The sequence below is a fragment of the Sphaeramia orbicularis genome, chromosome 10 (genome assembly GCF_902148855.1).
Source record: "Sphaeramia orbicularis chromosome 10, fSphaOr1.1, whole genome shotgun sequence".
NCBI lineage: Eukaryota > Metazoa > Chordata > Actinopteri > Kurtiformes > Apogonidae > Sphaeramia > Sphaeramia orbicularis.
Window position 1 is genome coordinate 37,092,593 of NC_043966.1, and position 23,330 is coordinate 37,115,922.

Sequence of the window (23,330 nt, forward strand, 5' to 3'; positions counted from 1 at the left end):
CAGTGTGAGGCTATCTTTACATTTACTATGTTCAGCAGTTTTAATATACTTAATCAGTGGTTTCACTGTGGGGTGACACCCTTGTCTCATGTAGACATCACATTGTTTTAAGAACTACAACACAAATGGATTTTAATGAATTTGATGTACTTGTTCATCATGGTACCCATACAATTGTGGATAATTCTTTCTTACATGAAGTTTTGTTAGAGCCTAGTACTGGGAGTTGATTATTTGTTGACATTAGTAATCTGCATTTCTAATCTAACAATACCTAGGTCCATGAAAACACCTTATGTACTTGTTACGCCCCGGCCTAGGGGTTTACCAGGGCGAACATAATGTGCTCAATTTTGACCCCTCCCAGCTCCCAAACACACACGTCAGTCAAAAACTAAAGTTTACAATGTTTATTACAATTATTTTTCTCTAAACAACTAAGGAAGGGTTAGGGGAGGGAACGGCTAAAACAACAAACAAAATCTCTTCTAGTTTAAACTAATTTACCTAATCCAACATCAATGCAAGAAATAAAATACAGAAAACTTACCTAACTACCTAACCAAAAACAGGAGAAAACGGGAAAACAAAAGAGCCGACCTCCCCTACCAGAAAAAGGTTCAATTTAACAAAAACTATTTACAAATACAAACAATCAAATTTTTCAGGAGCACACGAAGACTGACGGTCACACACACGAACACAGGGTTGAGAGCTGGCAGGAGGCAAGAGAGAGCGAGGACGGAAGTTCCAGGGCCATTTGTAAAGGGCTGGGCAATCACCTTTCACCAATCAGCTTCCTGCAACAAACAGACACAAAAGGGGCACAGCACACCTACAGGACGGGGGAGAACACACACACACACACACACACACACACACACACACACACACACACACACTAAACGGAAAACACATATACCTATAAACAGACAAATTATGACCCAGAGTCATAACACACTGATTTCACTGGATGTTCATTGAAAACCATTACCAGGCTTTTGGTGCCTCTCTTCTATTGCTACAACAGCATGTAACACTAGTTACTGTTCGCTTACAAATTGAGTCAACTAATGTTAAGGGAATGACCAACACAGACTCTAACCCAAACTTTGCAAACAGACATGCACAAATCTAAGATAGAGAACCTTTAAACATTTAATTACATTCAACAGTAAACTTTGGTAAATGTACACCGTCCCCATTTGATACTGATACCACACTGTTCATACTTACATGGGCAAAAGCATGTATATTTAAACTTTCCAAGGTCTAATTATGACTTGTATGTTGACATGGGTGCTGTTTACAAGTAAGAAACCCATAATTATGGTAAGTCTGATACGGGATTAACACACCATAAACATGACCTATTTTAGCTTCTATGAAGATTTGGGGAAAACTGGACTAACATTATGAATTTACAAGCTGGAATCAACAAAAAGTGTGCTAAAATGTTAAAAATGTATATTTATGTCACTTAGTATTAAAATTATCTTTAGCACAAATGTTGATCCAGTTGATGTTGTATGCCTCCTAGTTCATGGTGCAAACCCATGTTACAAAGTAAGCTGTGACTTCTCGCGTCCACTAAGAAGTCACAAAAAACAAAGGTCACCATGACAGGTATAACTAGACAGCAAAAACATTCCTATTCAACTGGTTACCATAACAGCAGCGAGTAAGACCAGGGTCACAGTCCACAACACACACACACACACACACACACACACACACCGTCTCCATTAGCAGAGCTGCTGTGAATACCAGCCTGTTTCTGTTTATGCTGCACAGTGAGAAAGAGCCCTCAGGTGACAAACACACACACATGCACATGGTCACACATGTGCAGGTTCATTAGCATGCTAATTGGAGGTGAGGACGGTGTGGTGTGGAGGTGGTACAGAGCAGCCCCAGTGTATTAATCACAGGCTTGGGGAGACCAGCTGACTCCTCCAACCTGGTCTTTCTGCCCCCTCAACACCTCCCCCCTCGTCCCTCCAGCCCTGCTCCTCCACCCAGTCTGTCCACCACCTCCTACTAACTCTCCCACTGAAGCCTGTCTCTATTACCCCCTTCCCAGCTGGTAAAAAAAAAGGGAGCTTCGGTGCACAAGGAACGCTGTGTTCACCGCTTGTTTTTTGTGCTTCAGTCAAAATGTTGAGGTTCATTGACATTAAATGGTGAGGTATCAAATGTTGAATAATCCCAGAAAACACCTGGAACTGTATTTAAACATCACTTTTATTTTACCACAGATGGAAATATAGTTAAACTTGAAGACCATGCACTTTATACTGAAGTAAATACACACACACACACTCACAAAATCAACTTCTTTACTCAAACATTGAGAATTTCAGAATCGTAGAAGTAAAAATAAACCTTATGATGCAAAGTTCTATCAGTTATTTCTATACAAAGCAAACTGAACCTCACAACATTATATAATATGAAGGCCATTGTTTCCCAGTAATGATACAGGTTGTGGTCGCAGCAGCTTATAATGGAACCCAAAATACTGCGGTGAACCTAGTCTGATTTGAACAAGTTACTGATGATGTAAATTAATTTGGTAATGAACTTGGAACATCCAGTTAACATTACATTACACAGTGATGAAAATAAAATTAACCACATAAACTACATTTTACAGTTTATAAATGTGTATGGGTGCCACAACTAAGGCCATGAACACACAAAACTGCATCTTTTCCTATCCAATCTTTTTCTTTGTCATTTTAGAAAAAGTGCTCCATAAACACAACGACATTTCAGGAAATATCTGTGCCCACACAAAACCGCTGAAAATGACTGAAAACAATGTAGTACAAATGCCAGGCCTGTATGTGGCATTGTAATGTTCTCAGAAAAAATGGAGAAGAAGACAAGAAACATGCACATAAAGCTTACTTGGTTCTACTGGGTCTGATCCAATATTTCCTCCTGGTTGCCCTTCTGGTTGCCTCTCTCCACAGTAGGTCCAAGAGTGAATATTGTTATCTATAGATGTTTGTTGCTCAATGTAATGAAAGAATAGCCGAAGATTTGGATTCAATATTTCCAATAGGCTCAATAGCTGTTGTAGCATGAGTACTACCCATTGTTGTTGTTATGAAGTGGCATCTTGATTCTGGGGTGAAAGGTTAGAGAGGCGGGGCTGTGACATCATCGTGTTATAAAAGTTGTGGTTTGGTCATACAGACTTAGATGCAAAACCAGTGATGTCAGACTTACGCATTCTGGGATCCGGTTTCAAAAAATTGTGGTGTCAGTGACTGGAAAACGCTGGTTTCGTGTTGATGAAAGGCCTATCTGATACAAAACAACCGAAACTGTCTTCATCTGGATGCAGCCTAAGACATCCTGAACCAGCAGCCTCTGAAACCACGAGAACAGCAGCTGTAACAGGGAAATCGACTCATGTCAATGAGATAAGCTAGCAGTCTCACTGTCATCTGCTGTTTACGTGTCTGTTTGCTGTTAATTACTGTTTATCAGTCTCTAGCATTTAGTTTCACAATGAACTGAGCAGCTCCCAAACTAGGTAGCATTAATAATGATCTTCTATTGAAAAAAGTAAACTATTTCTAAAGAATAGTCTGACATCAGATAATTACCAAATAAGTTATGAAGACAACAGGCGCTTTATATATGTCTGTGTTTGTTATAATGACAGAGACCGTTCTGCTTTTTTGTTGATTCAGCTCAGATTCTTCTAAGAATATGAATCTGAGCTAACGAATAACTTCATGACTGAATGCTTGGGCAAAAAGATGACAAAACAAGGGCTTAATACATCCATTCATACTGAGGATGTCTGTGCAAAATGTGCAAACACCTCAATAGTGAAAAGTAGTCATTTTACATTCTTGGTTTTTGTCATACATACATATAGTAGGAAAAGGTTAAAATAAAGGTTCTTAAAAGGGTCAGCGAAGACCCCCAACCCCACTCTTCAAGGTGGTTTTCTTGGTCATTGGTGCCTGTTACATTTCTAATGTGATCTCGGCGTGGATTGGCTTGACATAATGTCTTCAGCAATGAACTTGGATATGAATCTCAGTTCATCTTGCAGTTATCTTGATAAAAGGTCAAGATAACTGCACAAAACATGGCGTCAGCCTTTACTGAGGGTAACTGTATGAAAAGATCATGACAATGGAGGCCAAAAGCATCCTTGACCTTTCACTTTTGGAAACTGGATTTCCATCTCTTCATCCTTGAGTCCAGTTCTGTCCAGGCATTCCTATCCTTACCAATCGTCAGACACATACATTGATGGACGGACAAATTTTCTTCTAGAAATGGCATCAACACATGGATCAAAAACATTAGTACAGGTACCTGACAACTCTACTTCAGCAGAAGTATTTGAGTATTTGTATTTCATTACTTCCCATCTCTGTAAGACAGGTGGTTCTTTTTAAGAGCACGAGGTCAAAAAATGATGCAAACTATTTATAAAATGAAGGTGATTCTTTTTTCTACTGGATTTATCAGTTCACTTCGGACTTACAGTGCCCTTGGTGGCTGCCTGAGTCAATAAAATGAATTTCAACAAGAAGTGAGAATGAGCTGCCCTGGTAATATCTCCGCTTGACGACACTGAAACTATGCCAAGTATTTAACAGATAAAGAGCTGATATGTGAGTACGCGATATGTGAACGCCTCTGGTGTTAGAGACATAGAGAGAAAGCCAACGAAGCAGCCAAAAGTAACCTGCTGTTACTGTAACAAGGGACCCTGATAACACAGTAATAACAGGCTAATCGTATTTGGGTTCAGAAACCACAACATGCTAATTCAATTAGCTTAATAAGCCCCTGTAGATAAAGGGCTTGTTTCGGCTGTCGTGATTGGCTCCAGGTCCCAGAGAGGTGGTCCTTTGGGGTAGTCCGTCTTAGCATCACAGCATCCAACACCACCGGTAGAGGGGGGACTTTCAGCAAATAGTCAGTACCCGCTGTGTGAGCGTATATAAGGTGGTGATATTCGCATGTCGAACAGCTTTAATTTATGAAGATTTTAGATGCTATATCACAGGACCTTTTAGTCTTATCTCTGTATAATGTATAAGTGAGATGTTTCCATGGCGATGGTGAGCCAATTACCAGATTAACCTCTCCAGTGTAGTAGAGCACAGGCTGAGCTATTAACAGATGATATTAGCATATGCAAAAATGTGCTATGAAAGTTAGTTTTCAGTTTTCAAGTACAGTGATCTGAAAGGAAATACACTCCAGCAATACACACAGGTCTGACCAATAGATTTAAAAAATCCTATTCTGTAACTGTGCATCCTCTTAAAGTTTCAACAATAAAAGAAAAAGTCTCTCATCCCTTGGAACTTTCTTTATTGTTTGTCTCCACAAACACGCGACACAATGCCGAACAAAACGGTTCTCAGTCTATTGTCCGGGTGCTGTGTCTCAGTTCACTCTGAGCGTCTGTCTCAGAGCCGGGCTCTTTGTGTGGAGACACACAGAAAGGCACGGCAGCATTGTTTTCACCGGCTGAGGAGGAGAATGGAACTGTTACAGTGCGGAGAATTGGCAGCTGAGCCCATGCGAGGAGATTCTCCACACAGTATTAGGGGAGAGGGATCAGGACGCTCCACCGCCGCGCCAGCCCCACTCACCCCAAACACACACACATACAGGCAAACACACCACAACTCCATGCACAACCTCATCTCCCTCCCCTTCCCTGTGAAATCTGCATTCTCTCTTAACCCTTTGTTTCTCGGCAGACGAGCTAATCTGTTTATGGGTGTTTGTGAGGGTGCCTTTGTTTATGCCACGCACATATACATGCATGTGCACACATACACATTAATCTGCAGGCCACGAGCCAGCTGACACCAGCAGAATATAACACCAATCCCAACAGACTCCAGTGCACACACACAGTTTCTCTCTTTTTCTGTCTTTCTTTTTCCATCTTTCCTTCTCTCTTTCTTTCGGTGTATGCATGTGTACATGTGCGTGTGCGTCATGCGAGTACATGCTTATAGAAAGTGGGGGATGGTGCATCTGATCAGCATACGTACTGATGCAGATAAGAGAGGAGGCAGTGTCAAATGAACAGAGGCAGTGTAGGCAGAGAGAGAGGATGGTGTCTGGAGGCTGAGAACTGCTGTAAACAACATAGCTCGTATTTAAAGAAGGATTTGTTCTGAAGCAGAGGCCACAGCTGGATCTGTTCTGTACATATCAGCAAAAAAAAAACAACAACACACACACACACACACACAGATTCACACTCTCACACTCTGACTGGGCTCATTCCTCTCCTCACACCAGCTTGATTCCCTTCATCAAACGTCACAGCAATTTGAGAGATTAGACAGTGCGGATTAGACACCACAAGGCTGCTTCTTTTTGAAGCATCGAACGCCTTTGTGCTCCATTCTTTCCACCTCTTTCATTTCATAAGACGATATTATATCAAGCAGTGGTAAGACTCTCACATTCACAATAACGGCGTCTCAGTTGATTCACCGACTATAGGATATGAGTGAGTAATTATGTAAGAAGTAAACACTTCTCGCTGGCTGCTTATTCCACCTTGCACTGGCATACTTGTTTATTGGTTGGCCTTACCAGATTTCCCTGCCTCTACTTCTGCTCTGATTAATGAGATACACACACACAAACTCATACGCACACACACACAAAGGCACGTGCTCTCAACACCAGCTCCCTTCTCACCAACTTAGCGGCGCTATTAGTAATGATTGAACCCTATCCAGTGGATGTAATATATTAGCAGGGAGATTATTCTGACGTTAAAACATGTTCCCTGTGCTGACAGCATCATCAATCACCCTCACACTGCCTGTAGAAGACTCACACACTGGACATAATTGCTTCAGCATGGGGTTGGGGAGAGGGAGGGTGAAGAGAAGGAGAGTGTGTTAGGTTTAGTGTGTGTTTGTATTTGCATGTTAGCCACACGGGCAAGTGCAAGAATAAAAGAGGCGGTGGTGTCCAAAATGAGCTCTGATCTCAGTCATTGCTCATGAAAACTGACTCAGATGATTCCTGATGACTACAGTTCATGGGAATAATTGTAGGATGGATGGAAAATGTGTTCTCTTGTTACTTCATTTAATCTCTTTTCCAACATAATCATTATTTAGATCATTTATTTAAGCTGAAGTTGCTCTAAGTATAAAAACTATATTATTATTTATGTATTGAGATGCTTGTAGACTTAAGAGAATGTAACTCAAGGACATTTGTTGTGGAATATTTCAAGCAGTGCATGAGCACAACAATATTTCCCAAAACACTGCAATGAACATGTTTGTATTAAAACAACATATTTACATGCAATACTATGGTTAATGTTTTTTGGCTGACAGTAGATGTTTCCATTAACTGTTGGTGTAGATGTATGTGATTGTTCAGATGCATATTCCAATCTATCAGTTGTACTTTAAGTTATTTCAAATATATCAACGTTAAAGGTATAATTTGTAAAATTAAAAAAATAAAAATAAAATCAGTACATTCACATATCTAAAAATAAGAGGTCTGTTTGTTGATTTGTGTGTTCCTAGTATATCATCACATCTTCAGAAATTTGCAAATTTATTCACTCTATCGGCACCTTTAATGTGGTTGCCTGTCAACACGGTAAATAAACATGCATTAATACATTAAACATGTCATAAATAAACATGGAAAATGCTAGTTAAAACATCAGAGACAAAATAATAATCAATAACAATAATATGGCAGTATTTTACAGCAGTATCTTCATGCATCTTTTTTTTTTTTGTCAATTTGCATGTTGTTTTGTGCTACCGTGTATTAGGATGAGGGTTAAGGCTACACAAAGATAATACAAAACAAAAAAAACAAAACATGATGTTAAGACGATAAAGTTATAATATTGTGAAATGAGAGTCATAATTATTCTGGAAAAATGTTTTCAATGTTACAAGAAAAAGAAGTTGTATTTTAAAGTAAGAAAAGGGTCTGATAGTGCAGGAGTTCTCCGAATTACCACATGCAGTAAATGCAGCAGGCTGAGTCCTGCAGATGCTGAATTAAATACAGTATTCTTGCTAATCAACAGGCTCCTTATTTCATCATCTATCATTAATTATCATGTCAGAGTTTAAATTATGATTTTATTTTTGTAACTTTGTAACTTTCATCTTTAATTATTACTAGAGTGTTTTAGTCAGAATATTACCTGTACTTTTATTTACTCAAAAATATTACTTTATTCTGAAAATACATGTATTTGTATAATACTATCCTCCTAAAACCCAACTATAGGTTTTCTGTCCATGCTTGTGGAGAAGAGTTTCACAGCTTTATACAAAAAAGAAAAACTTTCTACTGCAAAAGACATTCCATAAAATTTTTTTAAAATGCATCTGAAAAAACTGTTGCATTATGATGTTTACAATATAGGCAATTATTTAATTAAAAAAAAAAGCCAAAACTTGCATTTGTTGTACTTTCCTGCCTCTCAGGAGGTTAAAACTACATTCCTATGAAGTCAGATTTTTCCCTTCAGACACAGTAAAGTAATCCAGCAGTGAGCTAATTTATTGATGTATTTCAAAGCCGAACCGGTCGCTAATGAGACCAAGCTAACATCTACTGTATCAGAACCACGAAGTTATTATAATAGACATGGACTCATGTTACATCGACTTAACATTTGACATCAGATTAGCTAACATTACATGTGGGTATTTCATTAGATCTAAATTATGTGAATATATTACCAAACGAATAAAGCTTTGATACATTCCGTCGTCCGTAGTCATATAAAATAGACTTCCATTGGCAAAGGTGGTGAAATTCCCATGATCCCACCACCATCACACCGCTTCTTGTTATTGCTTTGATTGCGAGACCCCAAGGCAGCAAAGATTACATTCTCTGCATTTTAAAAGACTTAAAATAATATTGTCCTGTGCAGTTTGGTGTTTTGTGTCGATGGCTTTCATACAGGTGGACACCAGTTCACTGCCTTTTTTCTCATCTCATCTGTGTTTCCAGCATGTATCCACCCTGCTGTTTAGCTTTGCTTTCACCTGCCCATGACATTACTTTTTCATCACCAGCCCACAGTATTTGCATGCTGCTCACAGGAAGGTGTAGATGTGAAAAAACACCGCTGCCTGCGAAGCCCACCTTTGAATTTGTGTTATCTGATATAATCTATGCTATTCCACGCTGCTCCTACTCTTTCTATAGCAGCCACCATTCTCTCTCTCTCTCTGTAATGTGATCCAGTGATTAGTATTCTGCTCAGGCGTCAGGATGGAAAGCAGAGTGGCTGCCGAGAGGTGTCCTAAATCACATCACTCATATTCTGATGTGTGTGCGTGTTTCTAACGGTGCGCTGTGTGTCTCAGAGATTGAGAGAGTGTGTTAGAAAGTGAGCCAGATCAATCTTATATCACCAACCGGCCACTAAGTGTTGCGTGTGTAAGCGTCATTCTGTATTGTTTAAACACACATTTACCATCTAACTGAGCTGCTGCGCTACCATTTGTCAGTTTCCCTCTACATGGGGTGTGTGTGCGTGGGTTCACACACGCCAAGGTCAACCGCGCCTCATCTCTGGCGGCTGGTAAATGCACACTATTCTTCTTAACACAGCTGAAATCCATCCCTTTTGTTAGTTTCTGTAGTTCAAATACCCGTATATATATTCACATCTTTTATGAGCACTGATTGGGCATTTTGCACGTTTATTCAACATAATCACTTAATGTGGTATTCAGCAGGGTTACAGCTTAATAGTATTGTTTTATCATGGGCATTAATGTGCTATAAAATGCATAAATTAAAAAATAAAACATTTTATAGCCTGTAAACAACAGTGTAAAACACAAATGAGACAGAGTTGGCAGAGCTCCTGAGTGACCAACAGGGGCATAAATTAAAACCTCAGTCCAACTTTTATTTTTTTTACCATGTACGTAGTTATTTTGGAACGGAAACACAGCAGGGTTGAGAATACACTCTTATAGTTCATACCACACAAGCTGGTTCAAGGCCGCACCCTGTTGTAGCATATGTATTAGATTCAGACCCTGGTCATACTGCACTATGGGACAGATCATACACCTGAAACTTTTTTTTTTTTTTTTTGTTATTTATTTAACCTTTATTTAACAAGGAAAAAAAGATCCCATTGAGATTAAGAACCTCTTTTCCAAGGGAGTCCTGGCCAAGAGGCAGCATGAAGTATAACACACAGTTCCAATATACAATAATTTACAGGACAAGTCAAACTATGAAAAACAAGTGCAAGTCATTGAGTTAGTCTCTAGCACTTTGAGTTTGGATTTAAAAGCATTCAAGGAGATCAACTCAGTCAGTTTCTAGTCTTTTAACAACATATTCCATGTGGAAGGAGCAGAATAGACAAATACCCTTTTACCCAACTCTGTACGGACGAATAGCACAAAGAGGAGCAAATGCTCATTTGATTGCAGACAATAAGACTCAACACTTCTTCTTGTTATTAAACTACAGATATAGGAAGGCAACAGTACAAGTATGGCCTTGTAAATAAAGGTGTACCAGTGTCCCAGCCTCCTAGTGGACGGGGACGGCCATCTCACCCTGGAATACAACTCACAATGATGTGTCATGGCTTTAGAATTTAGAATTAGTAAAGCCATGAAACTATTTAGACAATACAGACATTTGTAAAGTCTCTCCAAATGTGGCTTAAAATAGTAAAAAAAATAAAATAAAATAAAAAATAAATAAATAAATAAAAAAATAAACAACCTATTGTCAAACCTGTTATGACTGACATCTTATTAGCATGTTATATTAGCTACACTACTGCTGGGGCTAAAAATGTATTATCTATTTATTTATTTACCTTTATTTAACCAGGAAGTCCCATTGAGACTAGAAATCTGTTTTGCAAGGAATACCTAGTCAAGGTAGCAGCCATACAAAGTCAAAACTCATAAAACACATACAGGGGTTGGACAAAATAATGGAAACACCTTAAAAAATCAACAAAATATAATTTAATATGGTGTAGGTCCGCCTTTTGCGGCAATTACAGCCTCAATTCTCCGAGGTATTGATTCATACAACTTGTGAATTGTTTCCAAAGGAATTTTAAGCCATTCTTCAGTTAGAATACCCTCCAACTCTTTTAGAGACGATGGCGGTGGAAATCGACGTCTTACTTGAATCTCTAAAACTGACCATAAATGCTCAATAATGTTGAGGTCTGGGGACTGTGCCGGCCATACGATATGCTCAACTTCATTAGAATGTTCCTCATGCCATTCTTTAACAATTCTAGCTGTATGGATTGGGGCATTATCATCTTGAGGTGAAGGTGTTTCCATTATTTTGTCCAACCCCTGTACATGATACACAGTGGACAATAAAACAAAATAACAATTATTCAACCATAATGGACTCAAGAAAAACAGTGACATTCCTCCTTCACTGCGTCCTCCATGATACTTTTAAAATCATTAAAAGAGATGAGTGTTTGTAATTTAAGAGTCAACAAAATCTGAAATTTTGTCAGTTTTAAATGTAATCGAATGATATGCTGAGTCAGGCACATATAGCATTATTACTCAAATGTATCAGTAATTTCCATTAACAGTCTGTTACAGTTGATGTTGTTGATGAAACAGAATCATGTAGCTAACATCAGCTAATTGCATTGGATGGGAACGGTGCCCTGTTCACACTAATATGGGTCTTTTTCTAAATTCTCCCATCTGTCCACATGACTTTTGTTCGACACAGTATCTCTGTCCAGATTAAAATGGAAAAGTGACAGCAGACCAGCACCACAAGCCCAGAGTTTGTATCAGACTGTGGACAGAGTGGATAATAGTGGCTTTACTCTGCCTTCAACTTGAACAGCAACAAGTTCAATTATATACTTAGGTTATGTTAAGTATTGGTTTGGGTTGACAAAGTGTATTTTTTAATGTTATGTAGATTTTGCGGTCTGTCCCTCAAATGTGTTCATGTTGACCTTGATCTACTGCAGCTCATACACTGACTTATACACCTGTATGACCAATACTTCAGGTGGAACTCACACAAAGCAGGAATATATACATGCAAATTGCGGTGTAATGCCATTGTTTCCTCATTTTTTCTGTGTCCCTGTCCATACGGATACATGCAAACTAAGTATTAAAAATCTTCACTTAAGAAAGCATTTTTAACATTCCATTTTTTGTTTTAGTTTTACTTGAAAAAGCCAAAGCGTGAACAAAATACTAGTCTCTATTAGTGTGGAAAGAAACATTTTTATGACTCGTAAATCAATTAAATGATAAATCTCAAGACTAACCAGCCAAACTCAAAGCCAGTATCAGCAGATTTATGAAATTTGAATCAAAACTATTCACTAAATATTTCATAATTTTGATTGGCATTGTGTTAGCTAGTAGCCTAACGTTAGTGTCACCATCACTAAGGCTAAACATGCTAGCAAAGTGTGTTAAATTATTAGATAACATTAAATAAAGTGGAAAAATACACTGGGATGTTCTTTTTTTTTTAGAAGTAGAAGTGATGTATGTGATTAATTGCATAACAAATCGACAACATAACACCATGCTCAGTTCAAAGTGGAATTATATGGTGTTAAAATCTTTGTAAAATCTTAATATTTTGTAGTTGGATTGGATCTTCATTTCTAATGGGCTACCTTTTGTTGTTTACTATTGTATAAGCTACATAAGACCCTCAGTTACATAATTAAATGCCTGACGTGTATTTACACTTCCAGAGGCTTTAAGCAAAAAAAGCTTGTTAGCTGGAAGAAAGAGAAGTCGGTTTATTTTATTGGATTATTTTGCCTCCAGCACACTTTGGTGCATTTACAAAGTGTGCTTCAGCTCTTAGACTTCAGTCTGAATGCCCTGCCATCATCTGCGACTATTACGACTCTGTGGAAAATTAATTAGCATTATTGATGCCTTCTTTTAGCGACATGTATTCCGTTTTTCTCTTGCTTGCCACAAACGTCTGTTATCTGATTACTGTTTTCTTACAGTAAATGGGCTGTAACAGATTTCAGTTAACATTTCCCGACAGCCTCCAGCATTATGGTGCCAAACTCTGCTTTGTGTGAAAGAAAAAAGAGAGAAATGTCATTACAGTATACATTTCCAGAAACGCCACACTGTGAGAGCATTACCATAACAAATATCACAACTGCTATCTTTTTTTGTACAAGGCTTTACTAAAAGGTAGAGAGATGTTGTGCACAGGTACAAAGAAGAATAAAAAAGCAAAGTGTGTGCGTGTGTGTGTGTGTGTGTGTGTGTGTGTGTGTGTGTGTGTGTGTGTGTGTGTGTGTGTGTGTGACTGGGATGTGTGTCTAGGGGTGAGAGTGGAAGACGGAGTGTGTGTGCATGCATTAAAATAGGGGATTTTCTTGTCAGAGTAGCAGGGATGGGGATTAGTTTAGGATCTGACTGAGACAGAGGAGAGGAAGGCTGATGACTTTAGCCACATAAAGAGATGACTGGGCAAATATGGGCACATACATACATCAATATCAGCGCTGAGCACATTATAGTAACGCCCCAGTAGGGTGAAAACACACATACAGTAGACAGCCAGGGAGATTTTCTTTGTTTATGCATGACTGGAGAGAAGGAAATTAATATCAGTGAATTGAATCCGCTCCTATGGAAGATCTTTATGCTTCCCCAAACCTCAGACTCACATGCCAAAATAGATGCAAGTGACACACGCGAAATGCACACACACACATACACACACCCTGCTGAAAGACAGGCACTAAAATAACCTCTGTTCCAGCTGGTGCACTGCTGAGGCTCCTGCTGGGCTGTTTTAATGGGGAAAATTAGCCAAGCAGAAAGGTGGATCCTGTTTGTTATGCTCCACTGTCCCCCCTTCCACGCAGTCGGCCAAGGAGGCATCCTCTGTTGTCCTCTCTCTCTCTGCCTGTGTCTCTGAGCTCTCTTGACACTGTGTATCTCCACCAGCTGCTGCTGCCTTCATACATCCTCCTGCCTCCCCGCCACGCCAGACACATACAGGACAGACATATATCTAAGCACCGAAACGCACGCCCATACACAGACAGAAGCTACGTCTACATCTAAATTAGGGAACTTGCCAGGGAGTGGTTTTTTGTTTTTTTTTTGGTTCAACAGTATTTCTCAGTATCATCATCTCATTTACTCAACCTGCTCCTGCAAGTGTGCTCTCCAGAAACTATCCCACCCACGTGAAAAACGCCACAAAAAAAAAAAAAAGGGAAAAGAAAAGGTGCAAACAAGTGAATGCTTTAGCATGATCTGGAAGTCAGAATGAACAGAGAGAAGAGGGAGAGAGAGAGAGGTGAGAGAGTGAAGGATGAGAGAGGATATGCAGAGGGGTGAAAAGCGTCTTTGTTCTGGATGTCCTTGAGACAGCTGACATTGCCACAATAAGACCTTCTTTCACGGGGAAAAAGGAGTCAGAGCAGAAAGAGAGTAGGATTTAGTACTTTTGGCATAGTCAACTGGCAGTAGTAGGAGTAGTAGTAGTACACATGCTGGTAGAAGTATCCCTGTTATGTGAGAGTGTGGGTTTTTATAGTAGGACGTTGTGGTTTTGTACATCATTCACACACATGCACTCACATTAAGATGCACCAAGAGTCTGTGAATCAAGGAAACTCCAGGGTGCACATTTCAGAGACCAAGTTCTACAATTAGACTCATTACACTCATCTGTTGATATGTGGGAATCCAGGGACACGGAGACATGGAGATAGGTTTCAAACCACAGGAACAGGAAAACTCATTAACCTCATAATATAATTGCTTAAGTCATACACTATATGGACAAAAGTATTGGGACATGTAGAATTCAGGTGTTTCTTTGCTAAGAAGGTCTGGGATACAAAACAATAATAATGTCATAACCTCCTGAGACCCAACAATGCATTTTTGTCCTCTGTAGTGGACAAGAGTTTCACAGCTTTACTTTAAAATAAACAATTGAAAAATATCCACTGAAAAGAACACATGAAAAAATGTATATATATATATAAAAAAAAAATGCATCTGTGAAAACTGTTGCATCTTGCTGTTTCCAATTAAGGCAATTATTTAATGTAAAATGGCCAAAATGTTTACTTACTGGGTCTCAGGAGGATAATATAGGTTTATATTGTGATAAATATCATTGTATTGGTTGGTTTGGTTTAAACTGTTATCTTTAATTCCAAAAAGTCTCAGAGATGGTTTTTACTTCATTTCTCTCAACATTGATTTTTTTTTTTTTTTTAAATCTGTGGCTATGATTTTAAATGTTCTACCTCTTAATTTCTGTAATATTTTTTGTGCTCTGACTGCAAATAATATGTTTCTATCACAGTTAACCATCTACTTTCTTCACATCTCACTGAGGAAGAAAAAGCTCCCATTAAACTTTAAGGAAATATTGATGTTTATAAACTACACGGACAAAAATATTGCAACGCTCATGTCTACAGCTGTAAGATGTCCTGTTCATGCTGACTGGAGATATAAATTTTAATGATCAATATGAGATTTATCACAATATAAAACTATATTATGACATTTTTCACTATTGTTTTGTATCCCAGACCCTTGTTAGAAAAGAAACACCTGAATTGAACTTGTCCCAATACTTTTGTCTATATACTGTATGACTTAGGGAATTATGAGGCTAACAAAGAATAGAAATAAAAGGCAAACGGTTGAACATTGTTTCCTCAACATAGTTTGCACAGATTTTTTTTGTGTAATGAGTGATCATTACAGATGTTTGTTTGGGTTTTGCTGTTAAATAGTGTCACTATGTTTGGTCCAAAAACCCACAGACATGGACACTAATATGAGACCCTTACACTTTCACTGGTGTTGTATATGATGGTGAGGTTGATAATATTATTGTGGCAAACAGTGTTGGAGGGATGTATCTCAATGCATGTTACAGAATCCATGCCTTTAAATGCAATGTGACATATTCAGGTTAATTTTAAAGTGTTCAGATTGCGTTGACATTACTGACATTATTATTATTAGATGTAACAGTGGGAATGAATTAGTATAGTTATTTAAATTGGAGTCATTCTGAATATATATGACGACTCACGGCACAGTTGTAAATTCTATATATAACAAAAACAGCGTGATGTCTCGACCCCATTTTTTTATGTTTCATTTTTTGCAGATGAAACAGTAAACAAAGCTGGAAATAAAACTACATGAACCCACACTGCCATAACAAAACCATATGCTTACACTTAAGTTTGTGAAGTGCATTTTCACACCTTGTAACTTATCCTTTTCAGATAAAAAGTGCATAATGATATAAACACCTCGAATGTAAATGTACTGTTGAATCAGACATGCTGCTTTTGACTGCCAACTGTAGCTCCATCCTCTGTACCCTGTGTGCACAGTCTACTAAGGGGCAGATATAAAGCCTAGTTGGTGGTTTGTTTAAAACACAGGCTGATGGGAAATTAGTTGTGCTTTTTACCAGAGCTGTCAAAATTAACGCGTTAATGCAGATTAATCCATCATCATGATTAATCTGATTAAAAGTTTAAACGCAATTAACCTATCTGCAGCATAGAATGACTCTGAACATCTCTGCCAACGCATTTTGGACAGTTTGTCCAAGTAGAGTTAGCGTCGCACATGCACAAATGGGCAGTCGATCCGGTAGTGACAGACAGCAGAACCAACCTGTAAAGATGGAAGACACTAAACAGCACGTTGGCCCTCTGGATGGAAATATGAGGAGAAAACACCAAGATGGAACAGTTTCAACTTGTTTTGTTGAAACTGTTGAAGGTGTTTAATAAACACGTTAAATGCATATATTCCCTTCTTGAATGATATTTAATCGTGATTAATTGAAAGTATATCCACAGCAACCCTGTGATTAATCTGATTAAAAATTTTAATCATTTGACAGCTCTACTTTTTACATTTCAAAGCAAATACTGCAAACTTATAGAAAAATGACTTAAAAATACAACTGTACTACGATGACCACCTGTTTTAATGAATTGGATTAGTTGAAGTATTATATTCCATATACCTCCAACTGCACACTTGTTACTTTATTTACTATTATTATTATTTATGTCATTTAGTCACTTTAACAGTTTTTTTTTTTTGTTTGTTTGTTTTTAGATTTTCCGTCTTCTCTTTATTTTTCTGTTGTATTTGATGTTTATTCTCTTGTGCTGCTATACATTTGAATTTCCCCCTTAGGCAATCAATAAAGTAAATTTGATCTTATCCTTATGCCCATCCAATGTGTATCTCTTGCTTTGTAACATTAACAGTTAATACTTCCTGCCCTGGCACTGGATGTTAGCACTGAATGAAAATGATGCCAAATGTCCAACGTGCACATATTTCCTAGAGCCACTCCGCTGCCAGGGCTCAGAAATGATTTTTGAAGCCAATATTATCAGAACTGAGGTTATATCTATCCTTAGGAGTGTTTTCTCTATAAATACTCCTATTTGTAGAAGGACAGGAAGATCCTAGAAAATTAAGTTCTCATATTTTTGCATGAAGTGACACCTTAACTGAGACGGTTCGTGTTTTTGCTGCAAAGCCGACGACTTCAGAGTATGTGCTGCTTCGCTTTTGTCACATCCTGTATCTGTACTGAGCCCATCCACGCAAACACACTTTAGAAATATGAGAAATATGTGTTGGACACCTCTTCCTCTTCACCCACAGTTCCTGGCCCCGGGGGGTGGAGGGTCTCTTCACCCGTCTGACACATCCAACCCAAACACACACACACACACATACACACACACACACACTGGCAGCAGACCACATCAGAGGGGGTCCATTCCTCCCAAGTCCACAGGTCTCTGGATAAACATATTATTCTGGATTAAATGTTTCCCATATTTGTTATTCTTCCCTTCGAGACTCCAGGTGGAATTGGTATGAAACCAAAAATCATATGTACATTCCTTTGAATGAAAGAGTAGGCCGAGGGAACGCTCTGAAAAGGGAACGAGAATTCCCTTTCGAGTGAGAACTTGTAACAACATTTGTGCAGATTCTTCCATCGCCATAGATTCTTCGTTACACATCTAACAAAGGCTGTGCTGTGTCGTCCAGAAGTGGTCTTTTCCCTTTTGCAAATATATCCCCGCACGACTACCCAGCATTCTCTGCAAAAATCAGGAAGTGTGTGCGTATATATATATGTGTGTGTGTGTGTGTGTGTTCTCCGCGGAGGTCCGGCGAGCTGAGCGACCTGCCGGCTTCTGAATCAGGTCCAATTGGTTCAAGAGGCACTGATCCTTGCAGAGATGTATCAGATTGAATAGAGATAGAAGGTGACAGCTGAGCAGCCACCGTGGGGCCTAAATGGACGACTTCAGAGGAGCCAAGGTGATGATGGTCGCGTCCTGCTCAATTACGCAATTATGTCCAAATTACTGCCAGAGCTTCTTGGCCTATCACAGTCCATGTTATAGCCTTCAGCTAACCAGTCAGTAAGTGTGAGGTGTTGATGTGCGCTGAGAGATCACAGACTGCCCACCTATAGCCCCAGTGGCCATGGTAACATTATCTGAGCCATAATGGTGGACGCACGGATGGATGGAGCCACATGTTGCAGATAGATAGAAACTGACCTGAGAGCAGATTACAGCCTTAAAAGCCTTCTAACATCCACCCTTTTCATCGAACACTATAACCCTCCCAGTTAGAAGACATCTACAGTCTAAAGTGGATGTATTAAGATGCAAAAGTACATGCTTGAGAACAGACATGTAGAAATAACATGTGGGAAATAATAGCAAAATTGGAGACTACACGTGTGTTTTCATCCTGTCTTTTAGTTTCGTTACATATTTTAAGTCTTTTACAAGGTTTTTGTCTCAGTTTAACTGTAATCTTTAATCTACATTGTTCAATCTTGTTGCATATTGTGCCATTTTTTGTCATTTTCATCCTGTTACATCTACTAAGTTGTTTCGTTTCCTCTGCTTGCATCCATTGCACCACTTCCCTCTTGTTAGATTCTTTATCTCTTTTTGTTTTAATGCATCAGTTGTGTTTTCCCCCTTTTCATGGTCTTTTGCATGAGTTTTGTTTGGTGAAATGCACATCTCAATACTCCAAAGGGTTGTTTTTTATGTGTTTTCACCCTAAGGTTTAAGTTTATTCAGTCATCTTCCATAATACAGAACATACAATCAATGAGGTTGATTTTAAGTCAACCGACTGTGAATTCTGTTGGGACTGAACAGGTTTAGGCAGAAGCTAAATGCTTATATACACCTCACCTACATTCAAAATAAATCAGTTTTAGGCTACCAATCAATACATCACAAATCATTCTTGCTTGTACCCCTCAAAAGTATCTTTACAAACCAATATTTTGAAAACCATTGATGAAGTACACATCCATATATGTATATGTATATTTATGTCATTCCATAATTTAACTCCAATAACAGAAATACGTCTTTTTATACATTTAACGGCCTTTTGGACCATAAAGATACAAACGCCTCTGAAATCATACCTGCTTCCTCATATCAAAAAGAACCTGTACATTTATGTTGAAATTGGTCTTGATGTAGAATAGAATAGAATAGAATATTATTTTGCACTGATGTAAAGTAAAATCAATCAATAATTCCACTTTAATACCTCAACACTAAAATAAAGAGCCTATTTTGAGTAGAAAGCAGGGATGTTTTGTTAAAAAATATAGAACGTTAAAGTAAAAAGCTGTGAAGGTGCCCGTTCAAAAGACATATAGATACCTGAAAACTGGCCTAAGTGTTAGCATGTAGCTAAAGCTGCCTCCGTTTATCAGCAGTGGATGTTAACAGGTTAAAGGAAGATCTTGATCCTTTTAGAGGTCTCTAGAGTCGCTTTAAGATATTATGTTTCCAACATTTATAGCCAGTGTGTCACTCTGCCACAAATCTGTCATGAAAATCACACATGATCTGATGCTCTTGAACGAACGCTGCATCAAACGTGGCTCCCTGCATGCTAATGTACTAACCATGAGCACAAGAAGCACAATAGGAAACTGAAACTGTAGCAGTGTTTCTTCTTATTGTGTTTATTTTTGTAAACTGCGCAGCCAACTTTTTGCGCAGTGGTGGGACGTGTGTTGTGGACAGAGTGTTCTCGCTGCAATGTGTTTGATGTCTCTCTCTTTCTCTGGACCCTGGAGACATTTCCACATGCATAATCACTGTGTGTCTTTCTGATCTGCCTCTACCGCTTCTGGAGGTTAAAACACAGACTCACACATGCATGCAAACACACACAATTAGAGGCAATTCTTAAGTGAAACACAACCGTTTTTTTTTTTTAATAAGGCAAATAAAGGCAGAGGGAAGTTTTGTAGGGTTTATTTATATGATGCAAGAATGGTACAGCTCCTCAGGCCTGCTCACACAGGTTGACTCATGTCATTTAGCTGAACAGCTGAATGGAATATGACGCTTTGAACACAGTTACAGTCTAATAAAACCATCTACTCCCGTAATTCATCATCCTTTACCATATATTAAGACAGGAATCAGGGGAAGGGATGTGATTGGAGGGAGGGGATGCAGTGCTCCTGTTCAGCTCAGTATTCTGGTGAGGACTCTCTAACTGTAGAGCAGAGGGGGCAAAAGGGTCAGGGTGTGTGTGTGTGTGTGTGTGTGTGTGCGTGCGTGCGTGCGTGTGCGTGCGTGTGTGTGTGTGTGTGTGTGTGACGGCAGCATCACCAGTCCTCCAGGGCTCAGCAGGCTAATTAATAATGAATCCCAGAGAGTCTGTGTTTGAAATGCAGATGTGCAACTGCCGGCTCCGCCTGCTCCTTCAGAGGGATGTGTATGTGTGTGTGGATATGGGCTTGGGTGGGGTGCGCTAGAGTGGAGTGGGGGGGGGGGGGGGGGGGGGGGGCTTTGCGGGCCACAGGGGGAAAGTATGTTAGTTGGTTGTTAAGCTGTGGTAGCAGAGAACTTCCTGATTTTCTACATGAAATTCACCCGGGCTTTTCACGAACTCAAGACAAAAATGAAGAAAGGGGAGTGGGTTTCAGGAAGTCCTCATACTCATTCTGATCCCGGGTCTGTTCTCTTCTTCCTCTGTGGTGCCAGCAGAGGCCTCAACCTCCAGCTCCTCTCTGCTCTTAGTGCAGAAGAGTAGAAGAAGAAGGTGTGGAAGTGGAGCTGGAGTGGAGCTGAAGAGCCTGCATTACATTTCTATACTCTCTTTAAACTACTTCACTCATCTCTGCTCAGGATAGTCACTATGTGTATATATGTGTATATGTGTGTGTGTGTGTGTGTGTGTGTGTGTGTCTGTACATATGTGTGTGTGTGTGTGTGTGTGTTGTGTTTGAGCAGCTTGAAGTTTAACAGATGGTAATTTTATGTAGATTTTTACCAACCGTGGCTCCTTCACTGACCCGGTGACAATATACTAGCCTCTCTGCAAACAGCACCTGTAACACAAACACACACACACACACAAATAGTGAATAATCTCTCTGACAAACACTGCCTTTGTTTGAGTGGAAGCAAGAGGGACAAACAGTTTCATTTTCGTTCAGGTGTCTCAAATTCTAACAGATAATACAAAATATTATTGAACAATTGTGTTGAGTGTTTGTTCTCCTAGTGTATAGAGAGGAAGGGGAAGGGTAGGGGGTGGTGTGTGTGTGTGTGTGTGTGTGTGTGTGTGTGTGTGTGTGGTGTGTGTGTGTGTGTGGGGTGGGGGTGGGGGGGTTGTTTCCACATTTTCAGGAGTAAATAAATAAAAAAATGAATAAATAAAGAAGAGGAACTGACAAACTCTCTGACCTCGGGCTTGTGTGCTGTTTTGACTGAATTCATTTTCTAATTAACCAGAAACCAAAATAATTTTACGCTGGAATTTGCATGTGAGGTGGAATACTAATGTTCAGAGGATGGCACACACACAAACACACATACAGGGAATGCTCAGATTATGAGGAAAAGCCTGAGACATTTCATTACAATTTATGACGCTTTGAATCAAACGAAAACAAACGGAAAACTAACTGAACCAATTCTTTGCGCAAAGGTTGCAGTGCGTCAAAATGCTTTTACGCATTGCCAATATCCACGTTTACGTTAATTTTGGTTCATCTAATGACATATTTTTGCTTTTGCTTTTTTTGCACTGACAATATAAAGCTGCATTTAAACTTTGTCTCATTATTGCGTTATATGTGTATAGAATGCGCCATGTTGAAAACATGATCATGTTTGGTGTAAAACCTATTTTTCCAATGGATTTCCGATTGTTTCCATTTTAGGTGCATCTTCATCATTTCTGTGATGATTGAAATCAGTATAAAAAGCAGTAAAGAGGCTGAGGAGGCTTTTAATTTCCCTTTAAGAAAAAGAAAAGTTGGGGGGAAAAAATAGTTATTACCCGCAATAAAAATGAGAGTTGAAATACCGCAGTCTAAATGGCCTGAAAATCCAAAATAAATCCAATATTTTCTGTCCTCTTGTGATGCGTTTACGGACACATTTCAGTCATGGACTCACTTCTATCAAATCTGAGCACTGAGGGGAAAAACCAGCATCAAATTCGAATGAAATGCAATTTACTAAACTAAAAAAAAAAAAAAAATCTTAGGGCTTCATGTGAGACTTGTTGAAAGGCGGAAACTCTTTCAATGCATGTCTGAAATTAATTTCCAGTACACACACACTCACTCACACACACACACACGTTCACACAAACTCCTCAACCAAAACCAACGCACTGGTCCTCGTTCATGTTTTATGAATGTACATTTACACTTGTGGACTCTCAGGGGATGAACTTTAGCTTCATATACATTCAATCATCTGGTGTGACCGATGTATTTCCTCGTCCTATAACCCTGATGGACACACACACACACACACACACACACACACACACACACACACACACACACACACACACACAAGACAGGAGGTGAGTGACTGACAGCTGGACATAAAAACTGCGCTTTAGTAGGACAAAAATAATGTGCCGAGGCTGAAACAGATGTGTATGTTTGGGTATATCTTGCACACAAACAGCCTGTCATGAGATCAGTTGCGTTTATTATTTTGTGTATTTTTTTCTTGCGTAAACGCGGTGTCACTGTCCTTTATTAGCGACGTCTTGGGCTAATGGGAATATCGATTGGAGCGTCTGGGAGCATGGGAAGTGTGTGTCGCAGATGTTAAGGATATAAGAACAACTGAGTTTACACCCAGAGGTGACAAGGAGACTAAGGAGATGCTTTGTGGCTGCAGCAGATCATCAAAAACCTAAAACCAT